The sequence below is a fragment of the Periplaneta americana genome, chromosome 7 (assembly GCF_040183065.1).
Source record: "Periplaneta americana isolate PAMFEO1 chromosome 7, P.americana_PAMFEO1_priV1, whole genome shotgun sequence".
Classification (NCBI taxonomy): Eukaryota; Metazoa; Arthropoda; class Insecta; order Blattodea; family Blattidae; genus Periplaneta; species Periplaneta americana.
Window position 1 is genome coordinate 111,921,301 of NC_091123.1, and position 6,841 is coordinate 111,928,141.

General features: G+C 38.1%; 1 pseudogene; it reads right to left on the reverse strand.

The window, feature by feature from the left end:
• Positions 1 to 1,189: 1,189 nt before the first annotated feature.
• On the reverse strand, positions 1,190 to 3,567 carry LOC138702783 (52 kDa repressor of the inhibitor of the protein kinase-like; annotated as a pseudogene).
• Between the last annotated feature and the right edge of the window lie 3,274 nt (positions 3,568 to 6,841).

The following is a 6,841-nucleotide window of genomic DNA, read 5'->3' on the forward strand; positions in this document are numbered from 1 at the left end:
AATAATCTTGTAATTTCTCAAAATCATCTTTTGTTGAAACATATAGTTTTAGACCGACAGGACTAAACTTCCCTTCTGCTAATATTTGAAGCGAGTTCTTCAAAGTTTGTTGCAACTTAAAGTAATCAACTTTACTTGTTACCACAATAGGGGGTGGTGGCTTATGTTTCCGACTTCCATTTTGGGAATTTGCAGATTTTTCTTCTGTGGTGGAAAAATCCATTTGTGATGTAGGTTGTTGACTTATAGAATTATCTATTTCAATTTCTGGATCTTCTAATAGTGGTTGGAAAACATTGTTAGTTTTCACCGGAACTGTAGTTCCCATTTTCTTATACAAACGAGTAGCTGAAGTTCGGGGAAGAACTCCCTTCATTTTACTATGTACTGACTTGAATTTAAATTCATGTATGTCGGCTTCTCTAGGTGAGGACATTTTTCCGACTTTACGCCGTGTTCCAGAAGAGTTATGAACTTCATCAATATGCGAAGAAATGGCATTCTTTTCCAGTTGTGGATTTATAGCAGTATCATAGATGTCTGAATGAACCTGAGCAGTAGTTATAATTTCACTGAAATCACTCGAATTTTCATTAGAAGTCATATTGAATAAACAACACAATGGGTCCGTCTACAGACGGCCCAAAAACGAAGAGAATGTAACTCAAATAAATATAATAATTGTAATTAACACACAAAAATTAAGAACTTGCTTTCAGCACAAATTTTAAATAATCTGAACACTAGTGAAAGTTAAACACAATGTGAGCACTGTACGCAAAAAGACGCAGCTACTAACTGACTAGGACTGCTCTCCACCGCGTACCACAGCCAACTCTCTGATCTGTTATGCATATGATAACAAAGTTGTAGTTTAGTACTGTGATCATAGAGGTCAGGAGTACCGGTACCCAAAATGTAAAGGCGTGCATAGATAACATTATTACGGTTTGAATTTTCAACATCAATTTTCTCAAAACTTGCATTTGAGAGAAGTGCCTTTCTTGCACCCAACCCCTCAATTAACATATGAATACAGTAGTATAATCACAACACAGAAGAATGGAATTAAAAACAAATAAATAAACCACAACAATATTGTCACTCTTAGGTTCTAAGTCTTCAGTTAGTTCTAATTCTAAAGGAAATGGTGACTGGAATGGAAAGTCGATTAAATGTTATTTACAGTTTAACGAAGCTGAAGTCGTCTGGGATGTTTTCTTGCGAAAAGTTCTATTACTTCGTCCGGACTTAGGTCAATGTTACGATGAATGTTGAGCAATACCAAACCATTCAGTCTGTCCTAGTTCATCGTCGATCTGAGGTAGGTTTTCACACGTCTCAGTGTTGAGAATGACCGTTCCGCGGTGCAAGTTGTCACTGGCATGACACATAATATAGTGAGCAGCTCTCTTATATTGGGGTAGAAATTATTCCTAGTATGCAGCAAAGCTTCTATAGCCGTGTCTGGTTTTTTTGTTGCTCCTTCCAAAATTGAAACCACAAATGTAGCTCTCCTCTAAGCTCTGGAATAGTTCCTGGCAGATCCTGTTCATAAATCGTTGCAGCTTGTAGGATGACATCGATATTTTTATCAGGATCGTGTAAAAAGTTAGGAATCAAAGATTGGAGTTTAATTACATGACTGTGCCTAGCAGGCGAAAATCGTACTGACAAATCGCTTAGAAGGTGATCAAGAAAAGGAAGAAATACATTGAGGCGGTAATAATCTTTAGGAGACTTAGACGCAACATTATTGCGATGGATTTGTCTGGATGCAACTCGAGGTACATTTACTTCTACGTCTACAGATTGAGCCAATGCAACAGCCTTCTCAAAAAGAAAATTATAAGTGTTATTATCTCGGCAGGCCTGAAGAGTATTCATGACACATTCAACCATCTGGTAGCACTGACTTAGTTCGAGATTTGGGCTCTGTAGCTTCCGCGAAACACACAGTGTTATTCCAAATATTTCTGCTGAAATATGCAATGAAATTATGAATTCGAATTTTAAAATTGAGTTAAGCATCAAATGTGCCTTTGTACCATAGGATCCAAAATCTTCCAGGAATGATATAACTGCGGAGAAAATGTCTAAAAATTGTAACACTGCGTCATGCCGTTCAATCCATCTTGTTTCACGCAAGGTCTTTAGTTTCGTTTTCTTGTGTTCAGGGCATATTTGACTAATTTTTTCTTTCATCATGATTGACCGCTTGCTAGACTCCCTAACATATTTTGCTATTTCAGCTACTGTGTCTACAGTTTGTCTAACACTGGGAACAGAGCACGATTTTGAAAGTGACAAATTTAGACAATGTGAGGCACAGTGCATATAGTATGCGAGAGGCTGCTCTTTTAAAATTCGTGCTTGGACACCGCAAAACTTCCCCGACATATTAGCACCGCCGTCATAACCCTGTCCGCGAAGATTCGAAATGTCTAGACCTAAGTCCCACAGTTCACTTAAAACAACTTTTGACAATGTCTCTCCACTTAGATCTTGCACCACTACGAATCTCAAAAATTCCTCATGCAAGTAACACTTTTCTCGGTCTACGAATCGCACACATAATAATAGTTGCTCATTGGAACTGATGTCGGTTGTTTCATCTACTAAGATAGAAAAATATTTACTTTGGTTAACCTCTTCAACAATTTTCTTTTCAATAATGGTGCCACAGCAGTTTATGAGATCGTTTTGCGTTGTTTTACTTGTTAGAGATGAGTTTTTGGGGGCATTTTTAAGATGACTATGCAGAATCTGATCACCGGCATCAACGCGATATTTTAGAAGCTCCCTGAAATTACCTTCGTTTTGATTTTCGCTTTCCAAGCCAATCGCACCATCATCCCTGTGTCCTCTTAATGGAATATTTTGTCGGCCGCACAAAATAATTGTTTCTACTATTGGGACAAGTTTCATCCTGTTTTCGCGCACTGTTTGTAACACTTCATTATTCAATTGAACCAGAACGTTCTCTACCTTACCTTCAAACATTTGTTTAAAGTTGTCACATTTTAAGAGAGCAGTTTTATGATAACTGTTCTCTGAATGTCTCCTGAATATTTCAGAGGCCTTTTTGAATTTTCTTAGAGGTTTCGTAACTAAATTCTGTAACGTCACTTTGCTTCGCCCTCCCTCTTTAGATCCGAATAAAACGCACACGTGACAGAACACACCTTCATCCTTCTTACTGTAAGAGAGCCATGGAAATCTTTTAAGCCACGCACGCTGAAATTGTCTAGACTGTCCCGATTCTAGTGTCTTCGGAAATAGATATTTTTCGTCTGGAACCCACGGATTTGTTAGAGCCTTGTATTTTATCTCGTCGCTGCATATTTCTTTTTCCACTAAGCAACCAATATCTAATACATTATGAATCGTCGAACTAGCGTCATCACTTTCACCGCATATAACCGATTCCACTGTTACGGTATTAACAGGCATACACTTTTCTTCATCAGTTGTATCATTGTCATCCGTACTGCACTTTTCTTTCACTTCACCACACAGCTTCTTGATGAATTGTAAGATATTTGTTTGAAACTTACGTTTCGACATTTTATAATTTCTTATAACTGTTACACTAAATAATTCACCTGTACGGACTGATCACTTCTCGTCTCAATTCAGAAGTCGAATGTAGTGGCTATTGTAAAGTACGATAACAAAGGTGTTGGTAGCGGCCTAGCTACAGTGTGGTAGGGGTGGTTACAGTTAGATTTCCGTTCCGAAGTCCGAGCTATTGTTAAACCCCATGGTAACGACCCCTAAGGAATGCGACCACTTACCTGATCTATTCACTCGAACTGTAAAGAGAGTTTGTATGCGAAAGAAAATAGCAAAATAATATTAAGTTTAGAAAGTGAAGAAATCATATAAGTTATATGAATAAAAAAATAATGCTTTGTACATTTTAAATAAAAAAAGTCTTTGAATTGATATGGGGGTCTATAGCCCCCTAGACCCTCCCCCTTGTATCCGCGCCTGTATTCAGCCCCCTCACCATCAGTTTTACTGTCATCTGTGTCACTGTCTTCTTGTAAATTAATGATTACTGGTTCTAAAATGCTAACTCTTTAGCGAAATCTTCCTCTTGTAATTTCACCGCTTGTTTCACGCATTTTCAAGTTCCTTATGTACAAGTTCTTCCACATCCGACATTTTGAAAGTTTTGTTGTTTCTAGCGACCTCCCTTTTCACCTGGGCCCAAATTAGTTCTATTGCACTATATTGGCAATGATAACGTGGGAGTCTTATCACTTCATACCCCATTTCATTGGCCAGCTGATCAAGTTCATACATTTTTTCACTGCTTTTGAAAGGCAACACTTTTTCCAAAAGTTCTGACTTAGTGTCTGAGGGAGAAAAACTAACACCTTTACTTTCCAGCCATTCACTGATTTCATCTTTTTTAGAGGAGGTATTTGGTGGTCTATTAATGCTAACGGAATGGTATGGAGCATTGTCCATTATAATTATATTCTCTTCCTCTAAATGATTTAGAAATCTGTTTAAGAACCAATCTCGAAATGATTGTGCCGTCATTTCTTCGTCATAATCACTGGTTTTCTTTGATCTGAATACCCAATTACTACCTGGAACGAAACCTGTTTCAGCTGACCCTACATGGCAAACAATAAGTCTACCTCCCTTTCCTAAAGGCACTTTAAGACCTCTATTTCTATTTGAGTCTTGCCAAACATATTTCAGAAAATGATTTTTGTTGAACCACGTTTCATCAAGGTAAAATGTGGGTCGAGTGTCACCTGATGATCTGATCATGTGCATTTTGCGCAGAAACGTCAGTCTTGCGGCAACAATATCATTCCGTTCCATTAGATATTTTTGCCCATCATTGGTTTTCCTGTAGCGGAATCCCAACCGATTCAATAATCTTTTAGTGGAAGAAACTGAACCTGAGTAATTATTTTTTTTTATAAGCAGTACGGTTAGTTTGCCAGCTGTCGGAAATTTCCCGTTATCGTAAAAGTAAAAAATTGTACGTCGTACAACGTCTTTTTGGAAGTCGTCTAGATTTGTAACTCTTTTAGGAACATTCATATGCTTTCTAGGAGAATGGAACAATTTATCGGCACCCTGTGTTTGCACTCTTTTAACGCCTCTGCATACACGGGACATTGCAGACACACTTAAAGAATACGTCTCGGCAGTCAGTGCTTGACATTTTGAAAAGTTAAGATTTTTACGCATTTCTTCAGAAGAGTATTTCCTAAAGAAATTATAAACACTAAACACCATTTTCCGAATTTTACTGCCATATCCACTCGATCCACCATTCCCACTTCCCACATAATTGTTTTGAGAATGCCAAATTGCCAACACAGGGAAAAGGTATTACATTACACTTTCATATACCGTACTTTAAACAGAGCCAACTGCACACAACACCATCAGAAATCGAACTGACATTTCAATTTAGTAGTCTCTCTTCTCTCCTCTCACAAACAGATAACTCTGTTTATATTCTGAAGGGACCCTTTGTTTGAAGCTGTAAGTTTATGGTTCTCAAAATTCTTACATACGATAAACATTCCTTATCGCATCGCAGCTGTATAAACATCGTCCACTACTTCATTGCTGGAAGTCAGCACAAAGCAATGAGACAGAGGCAACTGTGACGAAAAAATCTTACGAAATTACGATGATCAGAAATAACTCTCTGATTCATTATAAATCCCATCATCCACATTAAGGACAATAATAAAAAATCTCTGCAGCTGCGACGTTGGAAGGATGTAAGCGCAAGAGAGTGAAGTGTGATAAACATGAGGACTTGGAAACACGCACACGACAAATAACTATAAATTACTTTTTTCGATAGAACTGAGTATAGTATATATTGTAAATGTCTTTGACGTACAATACAGTAATTACATAATGGAGTAATGCTGTATTACTTTTCATGAATCATGTAATTCCATAAAGAAAAATGCTAATAGATATTGTATATAAGTGAAAATTACAAAGTATATCCGTCTAATACGCGGCCCCGATTAATACGAGGTTTACACGTAGTCCCTTTAATAGCGTCTTATCGTATTAACCCATAAAATTGGAACCACTGGAGGTAGAAACGTGATTTTTGTTTCTATGTGTTCAGAAAACATTAAGCATTCATTATATTTACATGCAGGGTCCCAACAACATACCAATTTTCCCAGCGCACTTGTTATTTGATTTTGAGATTTCTAAGCGGCGACTATGCGGCGGGTCTGTGTAGCCCGTATGTTGCAACGCAGCACTGCCGCTATTGGCTATCGCCGATAAGCAGACACACCTGTAAACGTCAGGAGGTTTGAGCGAGACTGTAGAAGCAGTAGCCTTTTGTACAGTGTTATATGGACGCAGGTAGTGCCTCACTGAAGTGGCTCCAACGTTCGGAAAAACGCTGCAAGAGTGCGTCCGGATTTGTGCGCTCGCTCGTTCAAATGAAATACGAATAAAATGTGTAGAAATAAACTATTACAACTGCTTTCTAGGATATTATTTTTGTTTCTTTCATTGGTGGTGCCATGGCACACTGGCACTACCCCAAAAGCCGCCCATGGACCACAGTCTAGTATATACAGTCACAAAGCTCAATACGTAATAAATATGCATCCTTAGATAATTGCTAACCACTAGGATCGCTACTATCGCCTCATTACAGATAATGCGAAATAGTACCTGCACAGTCTATTGTTCCTAGTACCCCCATAAACTCAAGCTTCGTGACTGTATATACTAGACTGTGGTATACTATATAACGTCTTTGGGTATGATCGTGAACTGAACACGTGACAAATGACTCGATGCATGCAAAGTAAGCTCA